This window comes from Trachypithecus francoisi, unplaced genomic scaffold, assembly GCF_009764315.1.
Source record: "Trachypithecus francoisi isolate TF-2019V2 unplaced genomic scaffold, Tfra_2.0 Lachesis_group15, whole genome shotgun sequence".
NCBI classification, from domain to species: Eukaryota; Metazoa; Chordata; class Mammalia; order Primates; family Cercopithecidae; genus Trachypithecus; species Trachypithecus francoisi.
This window is the reverse complement of record NW_022681460.1, coordinates 52,812,585-52,831,140: the sequence shown is the minus strand read 5'-3', so window position 1 is coordinate 52,831,140 and position 18,556 is coordinate 52,812,585. Positions and strand designations below refer to the sequence as shown.

The 18,556-nt window shown below is 41.3% G+C and overlaps 1 protein-coding gene across 3 annotated transcripts in view; it reads right to left on the bottom strand.

The window, feature by feature from the left end:
• The window catches only part of LOC117097179, an 82,330-nt gene that overhangs the window by 2,120 nt on the left and 61,654 nt on the right, over positions 1 to 18,556 (bottom strand). The gene's annotated exons all lie outside the window — the stretch shown is intronic.

Here is an 18,556-nt window from a genome sequence, read left to right as displayed (position 1 = left end):
AATCTATTTCAGATTTTTCAAATGTCAAGAATGCAGTTTACATTTACTGCCACAAATTTGGTGAACATTCTTCATTATGCACTAAGCAGAAAATTTGAAAGTTCAGACAAATGAAGAAATCCCCTCCCCCAGGCCATCCTTTGACATAACTAGGACAATCCAATATAATAACCCTCTAAAAGGATTAATTCTGCCTAAAACCAGCTCCTGAAGAAAACCACATGGCACTTTCTGAAACGTTCTTGATAATGTGCACATCTTTGTCACAGTTACAACCCATAAGCCTGGTGCTCACCCTGTGTCTTCGAAGATTCTGTGACAATGCTGAATGAGGACATCTTTACAATCACAGGAAAACAATAATATTAAAATCTACAGAATAAAACAGCATAAGTTTCCATTTTGCTTCTATTAAATATTAGAAACATACCCATTGCTGGCAATGGTGTAGTGAAACTCATCCACACCTACATTGCCAATAGCAATGCAAAGCTATTAGAAATATTTACATGGTTCAGTGATTTGCATTATCCAAAAGAAGCATAATCTTTTACACCCGTTTAATACAAAATTACTCTAAGAACATTTGCAAGCCAGAAGCCTCTTGACCATCTAGTGAGGGTGGTAGTGGTTAGGTAAAATACATTGTAACCATTTAATGAATGTAAGGGTAAAATAGAGGCATTGAGATATACAAATGACACAATGTTAAGAGGCACAAATAGTTCTGTTGAGGCAGGGGGAGGAGCAGAATTGTAAATGCAGTTTTTCCTTCTGCTATTTAAAGTATCATTCATGTTGCCATAATGTTTTTTGTTTTATAAAAATGTTAAATTAATTGCAGGGTAGGTACATTACCTTTTGGTTGTATGTAAGAGGATACAAAGTTAAGCATACATAGCATTTCATGTTTTTAAAATATTTTTTAGTTCAGTAGTTTTTAGAGTACAAGTGGCTTTTGGTTACATGAATGAATTGTATAGTGGTGAAGTCTGAGACTTTGGTGCACCCGTCACCTGAGTAGTGTACGTTCTACCCAATATATCATTTTTTATCCCTCGGCACCCTCCACCCCCCCCCTTCTGTGTCTCCGTAACCCATTATGTCACTCTGTAGCATTTTCTTTTTAAAAACTTTTACATTTATGCTTGGCTTGTCTTGGTTGGGCTGGTCTATGATTACTTCCACACTGTATTAAGTTATAGCTACCCATTAGGCAGGGGTGGGAGGAACTCTCAGAGTGTCAAGCCATTTGGTGGCAAGGCTCAAGGGGAGAGACCAGGCAGACTTCCAGGGAAAGCTTGGTGAGTGGGCATCACAAGGAAGACAGTGGCAGAAAGGAAGCCAACTTTGGCGTCAGGGCATAACGTCTGGGGCATCTTCATACTTTATCGTCTGTGAGTGCTACATTGTGGTGCTCCACAGAGCATACAACCCCCTGGTGTTTTGCAATGCCAAGTATCTATTGATCCCCTATTGTAGTGGACATAGTTTTGCCTACTTCTTCCTTGCAGAATTCCTGGTAATGAACGACAAAACCCACTCAAGCTAGTTTAGGCTAGAAAGGAATTGTTTCAGAAATATAGGGAGCTCATAGAATTTCCAGAAAGGCTGGAAAATAAAGGCTTAAAGGCTACATAACCTGGAACAATACCCAAATTATCCTACCAAACTGCTCCAGCGGAGGCCTGCATCCGCTGCCGCCTACAGCGCAGATGCTATGCACAGGATGCAACCACTCAGCTGTCTCCGAAAAGTCGACTGTCTTTCTGCAGTGCTCCTCCACCTTCACCGGAACATGGATTCTGCCTGGCACCTAATTCCATACTTTTCTCAGTTCTGAATTCAAGCATTATGCAGGTGTGTCTGATTGGAGGAGTCCAGGTGACATACCTGTATCCAAACACGCCTGCTGACTGGGAAGGTGAATTCTGTTTTCCTCTTTGGTGGGCAGGACTCATAAAGTGGGAAATTTCTCAAATATAGTCAGCCACAAATGTGACAAGTGTTCACTATTTGCTAACAAAATCTTACCTCACTTTGTCCAGCTGTCCATTTTACTCTTTGTGGCCATGAGCTTTCGGGAAGGTTGCCCCCTTCCCAGCTACCCTGATTACGCCAGTTGTGACATTCCATTTCCTTAATGTTACCTCATGGAAGAGGCATGTGACTCAGTGTGACCAATGATTCATGAGGACACATCTGCTGAGGGATTTCCAAGAAAAATTTCTTAGTTCTTATAAAGGGACACAAAGACACAGTAGTTCCTTTGTTCTGCCTCTGGAGAGTGGCGTGTGGGGATTTGAAGCCCAGAGCTGCTGCAGCCATCCAGTGACTGACACGCTTAGAATGGCAGAGCAGAAAGATGGAATCAGTCTGGATCCTTGATAACATTACTTGGCCACTGAATTAACCACCCGGTGTTTGTTCCATCTCAGAATTACTTCTTATGTGAAATACTCCTCCACCTTCGCCGGAACATACATTACATTCTGTAATGATTAGGCCAGTTAAGTTTACGTGCCACCCAAAGCATTGTGATCTACTTCCGTGTCCAGCCCTATAAAAATGATTGTGATAGACAGGAACATAAGGCGTGGCCATCTCCTTGGACCTGAGCAGCCTGTGGATGTGTATCCATGAAAATAAAATGGATATAAAGCACGGTCATATTCAGAAAGTCCCTTCTGAACAACTGTCCTTCTCAGAAGTGGACCCAGCATCCATTCTCCCTCTACAATAGCAGCCGATTTCATTTTGTGGAATTTCCTTTCCTCCATTATGTTCAGTAAATGGAAATAATCTGACCTGCCACCAAGGAGGCTGAAGGGGTTCCTGAAGGTTCTTTCTGGCAGATACTTCCTGTCACCCCACGCAGCCAGGAGCAGGCTCACACCTAAGCTCAGTCAATCAGATGCTTTCTCTCAAGACTTTATGTCTCCAACCAAGTGATTCAAGGATAGAAAATAGTGGTGGGTGTTCATTCATCCCAGAAACTCCCACTGTAGCCCTGGTATCTGGCCAAGACTGCCAAGTTGTTCCAGCTGCCTGGTTGCCCAAAGCTGCCCTGGAGGAATATCTGTTCTGTTTCTAAAACCACCATGTTCTCGGAAAACAGATTACAAAACATCCCCAATAGCTCAGCTAGAGACATTGCAGCATGAAAGCGTACACACTTGAAGAAAATCCAAATCAGAACGTTATGAAAGTCCAGCTTTACAATTCTACCTCTTTCTCTAAAGACTGTTTTAGTGAATTTATACTGAAGTGTTCTTTATACGTATAACTCATCCTATTTATTCTTCTTGTTCCCCTGTCAAAATTGGGGTGTTTAAGTTATGAAATAAAAAGGCTGATATAAAACAAGCTGCTAAAATTAAACTCATGAAGAAGTTTACAGATGAATCAACTGTTCATGGAACGTTTATGTTTTAAAATTTAAGGGAATATTGGTATCCCAGATCTTTGCTTCTCGGGAACTTGAGGACAATTATATGAAATATTTTTCAAAGTATTTTATTTCTAGGAACTGTAATAGTGAATACCATGTGATCTCAAAAAGCAAGAAAAATAAATATTGAGGATGTGGAAGAAAAAACCATTTCATCCTTCATTTGGATTTTTTTTAACTTACATAATTTTTTTAAACTGTGATAAAATACACATAAAATTTCCATCTTAAATACTTTTTTTTTGTTTGTTTTTGAGACAGGGTCTCACTCCAGTTGCCTAGGCTGCAGTGCAGTGGCACGATCTTGGTTCACTGCAGCCTTGACCTCCTGGGCTCAGGTGTTTCTCCCACCTCAGCCTCCTGAGTAGCTGGGACCACAGGCATGTGTAAGAGACAGGGTTTCACCATGTTGGCCAGGATGGTCTCAATCTCCTGACCTTGTGATCTGCCCGCCTTGGCCTCCCAAAGTGCTGGGATTACAGGCATGAGCCACTGGGCCTGGCCTACATCACTATTAAAACAAATTTATTAGGAAAAATTTCCGGTGCATACAAAGCGGGCAAGAGTAGAATAAGCTCCCATTAGCCAACCCTCAGTCTCAACAATTATCAATATTCTGCCATTCTTCTTTGATCTATAGCTCTCCCCTTCACCCTCCCACATTTACATCCAGTTATTATAAGTTTTACTTAGACCGGGCATGGTGGCTTACGCCTGTAATCTCAGCACTTTGGGAAGTCAAGGTGGGTGGATCCCCTGAGGTCAGGAGTTCAAGACCAGCCTGACCAACATGGTAAAACCTGGTCTCTACTAAAAATACAAAAATTAGCTGGTGTGTTGGCACATGCCTGTAGTCCTAGCTACTTAGGAGGCTGAGACAGGAGAATTGCTTGAACCCAGGAGGCAGAGGTTGCAGTAAGCTCTAGCCTGGGTGATAGAGCGAGACTCTGTCTCAAAAAAATAAATAGGCCGGGTGCGGTGGCTCACGCCTGTAATCCCAGCATTTTGGGAGGCCAAGGCCTCCCGATCATGAGGTCGGGAGTTGGAAACCAGCCTGGCCAAGATGGTGAAACCCCGTCTCTACTAAAAATACAAAAATTAGCCAGGTGCGGTGGTGGGCACCTATAATCCCAGCTACTCGGGAGGCTGAGGCAAGATAATCTTGAACCCGGGAGGCAGAGGTTGCAGTGAACTGAGATTGCACCGCTGCACTCTAGCCTGGGTGACAGAGCAAGACTCCATCTCAAATAAATAATTTTTACTCAGTCCTTTTGGGTAAAATTTCTACCCAAGAGGGTGCACAAATCTTAACTGTACAATTCTGACAAATGGATACTGACATGTAACCTACACCCCATTACAATAGAGAACATTTCTGTTTCCCCAGAAAGTTTCCTCATGTCTCCTCTATATCGTTCCCCATTCAGAGGAAGTCACTGCTTTCATTTTTTCACCTTGATTATTTTGGCCTATTGTAGAACTTCACCAAAATGGAACTATCTGTGTACTTTTGGAATCTAATTTCACATAGCATAATATTTGTGAGGGTTGTCGGTGCTGTTGAGTAGTTTCTCCTTTATCATTGCTGAGTTGTATTCCATTATAGAATACAATGGACTAGATAAGCAAATACTGCACTTTGCTCATCTATCCTCTGGTTGATGGGCATTGAGTTGCTTCCAGCTTTTGGCTATTGTGAAGAAAAGTTGCTATGAACATTTCTGTACAAGCCTTTTTGTGGACACATTTTCATTTCTTTTCAATAAACACTTAGGAATGGAATTTCTAAGTCAAAGTGTAACTCTATGCTGTGCATAAGACACTGTCAGACCATTTTCCAAAGTGGTTGAACCATTTTATAGTCCAACATATAACTTCCACATTATACATCAACATATGAAAATTCCAGTTACTCCCACTTTATCTGCCTTTCACATTTTAGCCACTCTGGTGGATATATAGCAGCATCTCATTGCTCTTCCCATTGGCATTTCCCTGGTGAGTAATGAGGCTGATTGCTTTGTCATATGCTATTAGTTATGTGTGTATATCTTCATCTGTGAAGTGTCTGTTCAAACATTTTTCCTTTTTTAAAAATTGGGCTGTTCTTTTTTATTATTATTGTATTTTAGAAGTTCTTTTATATATCCTGATGCAAGATCTTTGTCAGATACATTTTTTGTTTGTTTTTTTGTTTTTTTGAGAAGGAGTCTCGCTCTGTCGCCCAGGCTGGGGTGCAGTGGCCGGATCTCAGCTCACTGCAAGCTCCGCCTCCCGGGTTCCCGCCATTCTCCTGCCTCAGCCTCCCGAGTAGCTGGGACTACAGGTGCCCGCCACCTCGCCCGGCTAGTTTTTTGTATTTTTAGTAGAGACGGGGTTTCACCATGTTAGCCAGGATGGTCTCGATCTCCTGACCTCGTGATCCACCCGTCTCGGCCTCCCAAAGTGCTGGGATTACAGGCTTGAGCCACCGCGCCCGGCCCAGATACATGTTTTATGAAAATTTTTCAGTCTGTGGTTTGTCTATTAATTATCTTGTGTGTCTTTTGACAGGCAGAATATCTTAATTTTGGTGAAGACTAATTTGTTAATTTTTTTGTAGTTTTCACTTTCCTTATCCTGTCTGAGCAATTTTTTGCCAACTCCAAAGATGTAAAGATATTTTCCTGTGTTTTCTTGTACATACTTTGCAGTTTTTACCTTTGTGTTTATATCTATAATTCATCTCAAAATAACTTTTGTGTATTATCTGAGGTCAGGGTTTATTTCTTTTTTTTTTTTTTTTTTTGAGACGGAGTCTTGCTCTGCCGCCCAGGCTGGAGTGCAGTAGACGGATCTCAGCTCACTGCAAGCTCCGCCTCCCGGGTTGACGCCATTCTCCTGCCTCAGCCTCCCGAGTAGCTGGGACTACAGGCGCCCGCCTCGTTGCCCGGCTATTTTTTTTTTGTATTTTTTAGTAGAGACGGGGTTTCACCATATTAGCCAGGATGGTCTCGATCTCCTGACCTTGTGATCCGCCCGTCTCGGCCTCCCAAAGTGCTGGGATTACAGGCTTGAGCCACCGCGCCCGGCCCAGGGTTTATTTCTTAAATGTGGATATCCAGTTATCCCGCCATCATTTTGAAAATACTTTTTTTCCCATTAATTTATTTGGCACCTTTGTGAAAAGTCAATAGACCATATTTGTGAGGCTGTATGTCTGAATTCTATTATTTTTCATTGATTGATATGACTATCTCTATGCCAATATCACATTGTCTATATGACTATTAGAGTATATGTCTTATATGTTAGAAGAGCTAGTTTCTGTATTAGTCTGTTCTCACACTGCTGTAAACAAATACCTGAGACTGGGTCATTTATAAAGAAAAGAGGTTTAATTGGTTCACAGTTCTGCAGGCTGTACAAGCAGCATGACTGGGGAGGCGTCAGGAAAGTTACAATCATGGCAGAAGGGGAAACAGGCACGTCTTACACAGCTGGAGCAAGAGGAAGAGAAGAGATGGGGGGAAGGTGCCACACACTTTTAAACAACCAGATCTCATGAGAACTCTATCATGAGACAGCACTGGGGGATGAAGCTAAACCACTGGAAATCCACCCCCATGGTCCAGTCACCAGGCCCCTCCTCCAACATTGGGGATTAAAATTCAACATGCAATTTGGGTGGGGGGGGACACAAATCAAAACCATATCAATATTGTAACTTGCTAGTACAAACTACTACAAACTTTGTGACTTAAAACAATACCAACATATTCACTTAAGGTTCTGGAGGTCAGAAGTCTGAGATGAGTGTTAGGGGCAAAAACCAAGGTATTGGCAGGACTGGTTCCTTCTTGAGGCTTCTTTCCGTTTCTAAAGATTGCCTGCATTCCTTGGCTTGTGACTACATCATTCCAAGTTCTGCTTCTGTCATCTTATTTCCATCTCTGACTCTACTCTTAGTGCTCCTCTCTTATAAAGACACTTGAATTTGTTCTACCCAAGTAATCTAGCATGTTCTCCCAGGGTATTCTCCTATCTTAATATTCTTAATGCATCTGCAAAATGTCTTTTGCCTATTAATGTAACATATTCACAGGTTCTAGGTATTAGGACATGAACATCTTTAGGGAGCCATTATTCAGCCTGCCACAGTAGGTAAGCCCTTTGTTCTTATTCAGTAATGTTTTGGCTATTTTAGGTCTTTTGCATTTTTATGTACATTTGAGAATGTGGGAGAATTAACATCTTAAAAATATTAAGTCATCTTATATATAAACATAGTATAACTCACCATTCATTTGGGAGTTCCTTAATTTCCTTCAGCAATATTTTATAGTTTTCAGTGTAGAGGTTTTACATTCATGTAGAGATCTTTCATTAAATTTAGTCCTAAGTAGTTTATAATTTGTTGCTGTTATAAATAAAATTATTTGGGGCTATTAGGTTATTTTCCAATTATTTCCTGCTAGTATACAGAAATATAAATTTTTATGCTTATATATCTTTATAGATTTTGTTTCTTCAGGTCTTGCTGAATTCACTTTCTAGTTTTAGATTTTTGCTGTTATTATTGTTGATTCCTTGGGTTTTTTTAAGTAAACAATTGTGACATCTGCAAATAGAGACAGTTTTACTTTGTTTCTAATTTTTCTAATTTTTATTTAACAATTAGAACAATGGTTAACACCTCCAGTACATATTGACTAAAAATGGTGAGAGCAGATATTCCCTAATCTTAGAGTATTTATCTTTACAACAATAGATATAGGTATGAGTTATAAATTTTTTATAGGTGCCCTTTATCGGATTGAGGATGTTTTCTTCTATTCCAAGTTTCCAGAGTTTTTTTAAAAAACTATGAATGAGTGTCAAGTTCTGTCAAATGCTTTTCCTGTATCTACTGCGATAATCTGTGTTGTTATTCTGTTACTTGGGAGGAATGCATTTGTTTGATTTTTATTTATTTTATTTTTATTTTTTATTATACTTTAAGTTCTAGGGTACATGTAAACAATGTGCAGATTTGTTACATAGGTATGCATGTGCCATGTTGGTGTGCTGCACCCATTAACTCGTCATTTACATTAGGTATTCCTCCTAATGCTATTCCTCCCCCCTCCCCCCACCCCATGACAGGCCCCGGTGTGTGATGTTCCCCTTCCTGTGTCCAAGTGATCTCATTGTTCAATTCCCACCTATGAGTGAGAACATGTGGTGTTTGCTTTTCTGTTCTTGCGACAGTTTGCTGAGAATGATGGTTTCCAGCTGCATCCATGTCCCTACAAAGGACAGGAACTCATCCTTTTTTATGGCTGCATAGTATTCCATGGTGTATATGTGCCACATTTTCTTAATCCAGTCTGTCATTGATGGACATTTGGGTTGGTTCCAAGCCTTTGCTACTGTGAATAGTGCTGCAGTAAACATACGTGTGCATGTGTCTTTATAGCAGCATGATTTATAATCTTTTGGGTATATACGCAGTAGTGGGATGGCTGGGTCAAATGGTATTTCTAGTTCTAGATCCTTGAGGAATTGCCACACTGTCTTCCACAATGGTTGAACTAGTTTACAGTCCCACCAACAGTGTAAAAGTGTTCCTATTTCTCCATATCTTCTCCAGCACCTGTTGTTTCCTAACTTTTTAATGATTGCCATCTAACTGGTGTGAGATGGTATCTCATTGTGGTTTTGATTTGCGTTTCTCTGATGGCGAGTGATGATGAGCATTTTTTCATGTGTCTGTTGGCTGCATAAATGTCTTCTTTTGAGAAGTGTCTGTTCATACCTTCACCCACTTTTTGATGGGGTTGTTTGGTTTTTTCTTGTAAATTTGAGTTCTTTGTAGGTTCTGGATATCAGCCCTTTGTCAGATGAGTAGATTGCAAAATTTTTCTCCCATTCTGTAGGTTGCCTCTTCACTCTGATGGTAGTTTCTTTTGCTGTGCAGAAGCTCTTTAGTTTAATTAGATCCCATTTGTCAATTTTAGCTTTTGTTGCCATTGTTTTTGGTATTTTAGACATGAAGTCCTTGCCCATGCCTATGTCCTGAATGGTATTACCTAGGTTTTCTTCTAGAGTTTTTATGGTTTTAGGTCTAACATTTAAGTCTCTAATCCATCTTGAATTAATTTTCATATAAGGTGTAAGGAAGGGATCCAGTTTCAGCTTTCTACATATGGCTAGCCAGCTTTCCCAGCACCATTTATTAAATAGGGAATCCTTTCCCCATTTTTGGTTTTTGTCAGGTTTGTCAAAGATCAGATGGTTGTAGATGTGTGGTATTATTTCTGAGGGCTCTGTTCTGTTCCACTGGTCTATATCTCTGTTTTGGTACCAGTACCATGCTATTTTTGTTACTGTAGCCTTGTAGTATAGTTTGAAGTCAAGTAGCGTGATGCCTCCAGCTTTGTTCTTTTGGCTTAGGATTGTCTTGGCAATGTGGGCTCTTTTTTGGTTCCATATGAACTTTAAAGTAGTTTTTTCCAATTCTGTGAAGAAAGTCATTGGTAGCTTAATGGGGATGACATTGAATCTAGAAATTACCTTGGGCAGTATGGCCATTTTCACAATATGGATTCTTCCTATCCATGAGCATGGAATGTTCTTCCATTTGTTTGTGTCCTCTTTTATTTCCTTGAGCAGTGGTTTGTAGTTCTCCTTGAAGAGGTCTTTCACATCCCTTGTAAGTTGGATTCCTAGGTATTTTATTCTCTTTGAAGCAATTGTGAATGGGAGTTCACTCATGATTTGGCTCTCTGTTTGTCTGTTATTGGTGTAGAGGAATGCTTGTGATTTTTGCACATTGATTTTGTATCCTGAGACTTCACTGAAGTTGCTTATCAGCTTAAGGAGATTTTGGGCTGAGACGATGGGGTTTTCTAAATATACAATCATGTCATCTGCAAACAGGGACAATTTGACTTCCTCTTTTCCTAATTGAATACCCTTTATTTATTTCTCTTGCCTGATTGCCCTGGCCAGAACTTCCAACACTATGTTGAATAGGAGTGGTGAGAGAGGGCATCCCTGTCTTGTGCCAGTTTTCAAAGGGAATGCTTCCAGTTTTTGCCCATTCAGTATGGTATTGGCTGTAGGTTTGTCATAAATAGCATCTACTATTTTGAGATACGTTCCATCAATACTGAATTTATTGAGAGTTTTTAGCATGAAGGGCTGTTGAATTTTGTCAAAGGCCTTTTGTGCATTTATTGAGATAATCACTTGGTTTTTGTCTTTGGTTCTGTTTATACGCTGGATTACATTTATTGATTTGTGTATGTTGAACCCGCCTTGCATCCCATGGTGGATACGCTTTTTGATGGATTTGGGGATTTGGTCTGCCAGTATTTCATTGAGGATTTTGCATCGATGTTCATCAGGGATATTGGTCGAAAATTCCCTTTTTTTGTTGTGTCTCTGCCAGGTTTTGGTATCAGGATGATGTTGGCCTCATAAAATGAGTTAGGGAGGATTCCCTCTTTTTCTATTGATTGAAGTAGTTTCAGAAGTAATGGTACTAGCTCCTCTGGTATCTCTGGTAGAATTTGGCTGTGAATCCGTCTGGTCCTGGACTTTTTTTGGTTGGTAGGCTATTATTGCCTCAATTTCAGAACCTGCTATTGGTCTATTCAGGGATTCAACTTCTTCCTGGTTTAGTCTTGGGAGAGTGTATGTGTTCAGGAAATTATCCATTTCTTCTAGGTTTTCTAGTTTATTTGCGTAGAGGTGTTTATAGTATTCTCTGATGGTAGTTTGTATTTCTGTGGGGTTGGTGGTGATCTCCCCTTTTTCTTTTTTATTGTGTCTATTTGGTTCTTCTCTCTTTTCTTCTTCATTAGTCTTGCTAGCGGTCTATCAATTTTGTTGATGTTTTCAAAAAAACAGCTTCTGGATTCATTGATTTTTTTGAAGGATATTTTGTGCCTCTATCTCCTTCAGTTCTGCTCTGATCTTAGTTATTTCTTGCCTTCTGCTAGCCTTTGAATGTGTTTGCTCTTGCTTCTCTAGTTCTTTTAATTGTATGTTAGGGTGTCAATTTTAGATCTCTCCTGCTTTCTCTTGTGGGCATTTAGTGCTATAAATTTTCCTCTATACAACGCTTTAAATGTGTCCCAGAGATTCTGGTACGTTGTATCTTTGTTCTCATTGGTTTCAAAGAACATCTTTACCTCTGCCTTCACTTCATTATGTACCCAGTAGTCATTCAGGAGCAGATTGTTCAGTTCCCATGTAGTTGTGCAGTTTTGAGTGAGTTTCTTAATCCTGAGTTCTAGTTTGATTGCACTGTGGTCTGAGAGACTGTTTGTTATAATTTCTGTTCTTTTATATTTGCTGAGGAGTGCTTTACTTCCAACTATGTGGTCATTTTTGGAATAAGTGCAATGTGGTGCTGAGAAGAAGGTATATTCTGTTGATTTGGGGTGGAGAGTTCTGTAGATGTCTATTAGGTCCGCTTGGTGCAGAGCTGAGTTCAATTCCTGGATATCCTTGTTAACTTTCTGTCTCGTTGATCTGTCTAATGTTGACAGTGGGGTAGTAAAGTCTCGCACTATTATTGTGTGGGAGTCTAAGTCCCTTTGTAAGTCTCTAAGGACTTGCTTTATGAATCTGGGTGCTCCTTTATTGGGTGCATATATATTTAGGATAGTTAGCTCTTCTTGTTGAATTGATCCCTTTACCATTATGTAATGGACTTCTTTGTCTCTTTTGATCTTTGTTGGTTTAAAGTCTGTTTCATCAGAGACTAGGATTGCAATCCCTGCCTTTTTTTGCTTTCCATTTGCTTGACAGATCTTCCTCCATCCCTTTATTTTGAGCTTATGTGTGTCTCTGCACATGAGATGGGTCTCCTGAATACAGCACACCGATGGGTCTTGACTCTATCCAATTTGCCAGTCTGTGTCTTTAAATTGAAGCATTTAGCCCATTTACATTTAAGGTTAATATTGTTATGTGTGAATTTGATCCTGTTGTTATGATGTTAGCTGGCTATTTTGCTCATTAGCTGATACAGTTTCTTCCTAGCATCGATGGTCTTTACATTTTGGCATGTTTTTGCAGTGGTTGGTACCGGTTGTTCCTTTCCATGTTTAGGGCTTCCTTCAGGAACTCTTGTAGGGCAGGCCTGGTGGTGACAAAATCTCTCAGCATTTGTTTGTCCGTAAAGGATTTTATTTCTCCTTCACTTATGAAACTTAGTTTGGCTGGATATGAAATTCTGGGTTTAAAATTCTTTTCTTTAAATATGTTGAATATTGGCCCCCACTCTCTTCTGGCTTATAGAGTTTCTGCTGAGAGATCCAATGTTATTCTGATGGGCTTCCCTCTGTGGGTTACCCGACATTTATCTCTGGCTGCCTTTAACATTTTTTCCTTCATTTCAACTTTGGTGAATCTGACAATTATGTGTCTTGGAGTTGCTCTTCTCGAGGAGTATCTTTGTGGCATTCTCTGTATTTCCTGAATTTGAATGTTGGCCTGCCTCGCTAGGTTGGGGAAGTTCTCCTGGATAATATCCTGAAGAGTGTTTTCCAACTTGGTTCCATTCTCCCCGTCACTTTCAGGTACACCAACCAGACATAGATTTGGTCTTTTCACATAGTCCCATATTTCTTGGAGGCTTTGTTCATTTCTTTTTACTCTTTTTTCTCTAAACTTCTCTTCTCGCTTCATTTCATTCATTTGATCTTCAATCACTGATACCCTTTCTTCCAGTTGATGGAATCGGTTACTGAAACTTGTGCATTTGTCACGTAGATCTCGTGCCACAGTTTTCAGCTCTATCAGGTCACTTAAGGACTTCTCTACACTTGTTATTCTAGTTAGCCATTCCTCTAATCTTTTTTCAAGGTTTTTAGCTTCTTTGTGATGGGTTTGAACTTCCTCCTTTAGCTCGGAGAAGTTTGATCATCTGAAACCTTCTCTCAACTCGTCAAAGTCATTCTCCTTCAGCTTTGTTCTGTTGCTGGCAAGGAGCTGCGTTTCTTTGGAGGGGGAGAGGCGCTCTGATTTTTAGAATTTTCAGCTTTTCTGCTCTGTGTTTTCCCCATCTTTGTGGTTTTACCTACATTTGGTCTTTGATGATGGTGACGTACAGATGGGGTTTTGGTGTGGATGTCCTTTCTGTTTGTTAGTTTTCCTTCTAACAGTTAGGACCCTCAGCTGCAGGTGTGTTGCAGTTTTTGCTGGAGGTCCACTCCAGACCCTGTTTGCCTGGGTATCAGCAGTGGAGGCTGCAGAAGAGTGAATATTGCTGAACAGCAAATGTTGCTGCCTGATTGTTTCTCTGGAAGCTTTGTCTCAGAGGGGTACCTGGCCATGTGAGGTGTCAGTCTGCCCCTACTGGGGGGTGCCTCCCAGTTAGCCTACTCGGGGGTAAGGGACTCACTTGAGGAGGCAGACTGTCCATTCTTAGATCTCAAACTCCATGCTGGGAGAACCACTGCTCTCTTCAAAGCTGTCAGACAGGGACATTTAAATCTGCAGAGATTTCTGCTGCCTTTTGTTTGGCTATGCCCTGTCCCCAGAGGTGGAGTCTACAGAGGCAGGCAGGCCTCCTTGAGCTGCGGTGGGCTCCCCGCAGTTCGAGGTTTCCAGCCACTTTGTTTACCTACTCAAGCCTCAGCAATGGTGGACGCCCCTCCCCCAGCCTCGCTGTTGCCTTGTAGCTAGATCTCAGACTGCTGTGCTAGCAATGAGGGAGGCCCCGAGGGTGTGGGACCCTCTGAGCCAAGTGCAGGATATAATCTCCTGGTGTGCCATTTGCTAAGACCCTTGGAAAAGTGCTGTATTAGGGTGGGAGTGACCTGATTTTCCAGGTGCTGTGTGTCACAGTTTCCCTTGGCTAGGGAAGGGAATTCCCTTACCCCTTGTGCTTCCCAGGTGAGGTGATGCCTTGCCCTGCTTCAGCTCTCACTTGGTGGGCTGCACCCACTGTCCTGCCCCCACTGTCTACCATGCCCCAGTGAGATGAACCTGGTACCTCAGTTGGAAATGCAGAAATTGCCCATCTTCTGTGTCACTCATGCTGGGAGCTGTAGCCTGGAGCTGTTCCTATTCGGCCATCTTGGAACCAAGATCTGTTTGATTTTTAAATATTAAACCAACCTTGCATTCTTGGAGCAAACCTGCTTTATCATGATGTATCATTTTGTTCAGAATTATTGTGTCTTGTTGACGACATATAGTGATCTTTAATTTTCTTTTCATTTAATGCTTTTGTCAGATTTTGGTATCAGGGTTTTACTGGCCTACTAAAAGAAGATGTGAAATATTTCTCCTCCCTCTATTTTCTAAAGGATTTTGTCTAAAGCTGGTATTATTACTTTGTTAAATGTTGGATAGAATTCTCCAGTGAATGAATTATTTTTTTCCTTCCTGTTCTTTAAAGATGTTTTTCCATTTTATTCTGGCCTGTACTGTTATTAGTAATTTTTTTTTATATGGAGTCTCACTCTGTCACCCAGGCTGGAGTCCAGTGGCATCATCTCGGTTCACTGCAACCTCTACCTCCCAGGTTCAAGTGATTTTCATGCCTCATTCTCCCAAGTAGCTGGGATTATAGGCACATGCCACTGCATCCAGCTAATTTTTGTATTTTTAGTAGAGACAGGGTTTCACCATTTGGGCCAGGTTGGTCTTGAACTCCTGACCTCAGGTAATCCACCTGTCTTGTCCTCCCAAAATGCTGGGATTACAGGCATTAGCCACCATGCCCAGCATGACCTCTGCGATTATTAGAAGGTGTTATATGTATTGTTCTTCCCCTGTATAAAATGTGTTGTTTGCATCTGACTAGTCAACCCACTGATGCTGTGAATTTCTGCTGTCCTTAAGCTGTGCACAGATTGGGAAGTGAATGAAAGCAAAAGCTCCTGCAAATGAGTGAGTCTTACCACAGCAGATCCCTGTCTAATTTCTCGAAGCTTTTGGTTCTTTTTCAGGACTTTCTCATAGTTGTTTTTATAAATAATGTTTCCCAGATGTCATAATTATTGTTTGGGAGGGTTAGTCCAACCAAAGTACTCTGTCACTATTGTATACTATTTTTAAATATATTCAAAATTTGGAAATTATTTATTGAGAAGCTCAAAATTACCCAAATGCTCAACTCTGAAACCCAACTGTACATAAGAGAAAGTAAAGCATAATTTGTGCCTCTATACACAAAGTATATAGAACCTATTTAAATAATCACAAGGTGTTTCCCCTTGATGAATGCTGCGACAATTCTATTCCTATTGGCAAGGTGATGTAGGACAAAGCAGTTTGGAGCAGGTGGCATGTGCCATGTATTAAGTTGGTGCAAAAGTAATTGTGGTTTTGCCATTACTTTTAATGGCACCCACCTAATAACTCTTGAGCAATGAGCAGTGAGTACCCCACATGTAACTTCTTGGCAAAACTAGCCTACCAGCAGGCTGATAGCCTTAATTATGAGACAATACCAATGGGAAAGATTTGTATGGAAGGTGGACAGTAGAATGAGACATGAGACAATGTTCTATACTGTCCAGAAACAGAGCAACTGCAGGCAGTGCAGGACGAAAAGTGCTTTTAAGGAGGTTCGATTTCTTTTTTTTTTTTTTTTTTTTGAGACAGAGTCTCGCTCTGTCACCCAGGCTGGAGTACAGTGGCGCAATCTTGGCTCACTGCAAGCTCCGTCTCCCAAGTTGACGCTCTTCTCCTGCCTCAGCCTCCCGAGTAGCTGGGACTACAGGCGCCCGCCACCACACCCAGCTAATTTTTGTATTTTTAGTAGAGACGGGGTTTCACTGTATTAGCCACAATGGTCTCGATCTCCTGTTCTTGTGATCCGCCCACCTTGGCCTCTCAAAGTGCTGGGATTATAGGCGTGAGCCACTGTGCCCGGCCAAGGAGGTTCAGTTTCAAGCATGAAACCGGTTGTTACATTTAACAACAATGTGAAGGAAGGAGGATGAATGATAGAAAAAGAGGGAAGAGAAAGTATATGCTGATGACTTTCATATCCAAATTTCCTCAAGTAACTTCTATTGTTATTCCCCTTTATGAATTAAGGTTGAGGTTTACAGAGGTCACTGGCTTAAGTGACTCCAGTCTGTTGCACATACCACTAGGGCAATGGTTGTAAATTTTTAGAAGTTCAATGTCAAATTGCCAGATTCTTGGCCTTTGATGGATGACAAAGTTGTCCTTAAAGGCATTCAAGAGACACCAGAGGAAGTGCCATTGTTAAAAAATCTCTGGTTCTGCGCTACCCACACCCACAATCTATTACTCAGTCAATCCTCTAGTCAGTTAATTAGAGTTTTAAGTGGGTTAAAAAGCTACTCTCAAAAAATAAAATCCATTCCTGGGAGGCTTATATACCGGTCATGCACATCATTGTATTAATGATTTTACTTACATGGGTTTCCTCCTAATAGCTATCTGAGAAAGAAATGTGTCATCTTTGGAAGGGTGTGGGGAAGAAGAGAAGCAATGTGGAGCCAGGGCCACTTGGCAGAGGACTCTGGGGGAAGCAGGGTGGGGCTTTCGGTACCAGAGAGTATCATGGTTTCTTGGGGGGCAGAAACAAGGAAGATGTCAATTGCCAAGAAGAGGTTAAAGACTGTTTTTCCACTTTTGACTTTTCTAAGGTCATTGTTGGTGGCAACTCTCCCTACCATGACCACTGCTGAAGATCTTGTATGTGATGCTGCCCTCGGGAATGAGTTCTTTCTTGAAGCTAGCCTTGCTGGCTTGACTCATTCAAGAATAGGCATTGTGCTTAAAGACAGATGGACCACAGGCTTATCTGAGGGTTCCCCTGCTACTCTATGGTTTCAAACACATGTGGCCCACCTCAGCAGGCACCAGATAACTGACCCTAAATAAAGAGAACCGCTGAGAGGTGGAGTGCAGTCTCTGGCACACAGGTGCTAGGGAACTAGGTTTTGATTTTAAACACTCTGTGAGATGTGTAGCCAATGTGTTCCCTTCTTTGCCTTGGTGCCCAGGAAGCTCAGAACCAAATTTAGAAGCTCAAGAATTACTGGCAGACATTTCTGTGAACTAACTTCACTGTTGTCTTTATCTTACTATTCCACTTTTATCTTCCCCTTGCCCTCTCTTTGTCTGTTTCAGTTTGATATATTGTGTGCATTTGTATAAAGCCAACTCAAATCCTTTTGGGAGTAAGATGGGGGAAATAAATAAGGAAGACCTTCTCAAATGGTCTTTTAACAGCCTGAGTATGCATCTTTATCTGACAAGAAGTACTGAAGCTGTTTGATAGCCTTTGTCAAATGAGTTGTGGAGTAAACCACGAACTTGCTTTTTTTTTTTTATTTTTTCTTTTAGAGACGGAGTCTTACTCTCTGGCCCAGGCTGGAGTGCAATGGCATGATCTTGGCTCACTGCAACCTCTACCTCCCAGATTCAAGCAACTCTCCTACCTCAGCCTCCCAAGCTGGGATTACAGGCACCTGCCACCACACCCAGCTAATCTTGATATTTTTAGAAGAGACAGGGTTTCGTCATGTCGGCCAGGCTGGTCTCCAACTCCTGGCCTCAGGTGATCCGCTCGCCTTGGCCTCCCAAAGTGCTGGGATTACAGGCATGAGCCTCCTCGCCCGGCCTACAAGCTTGCTTTTAAGTAGGAAAACAATGTTGACCCAGGGATGTCCTGCCTGCCCCACAGCCGAGTCTCCTTTGTTTTCTTTGGATTCTTTCCTATCCAGACCAAATTGCTCTACTAGCCTTTTTTATTCCAATTTCATTGTTCAACTAGCTTCTAACTTTGTTAAAGCTAAAATTAGAGAAAATGAGTAATATTGCAGAAAAATCATGCTTTGGTTTGCCAACATAATGAAAGTTTTGTCCTGAAACATGGTTAAAATAAAAAGTAGGCTCACTTGGTTAGGCTACAGAATTCCTATCCCTAACAGCTTAAACAATTTGCACAGACAACTTCCATGAATGATTTGAGCACAAATCTCTTTTTTTTTTTTTTTTTTTTTTTTGAGATGGAGTCTTGCTCGTCGTCCAGGCTGGAGTGCAGTGGCATGATCTTCGCTCACTGCAAGCTCTGCCTACCGGGTTCATGCCATTCTCCTGCCTCAGCCTCCTGAGTAGCTGGGACTACAGGCGCCC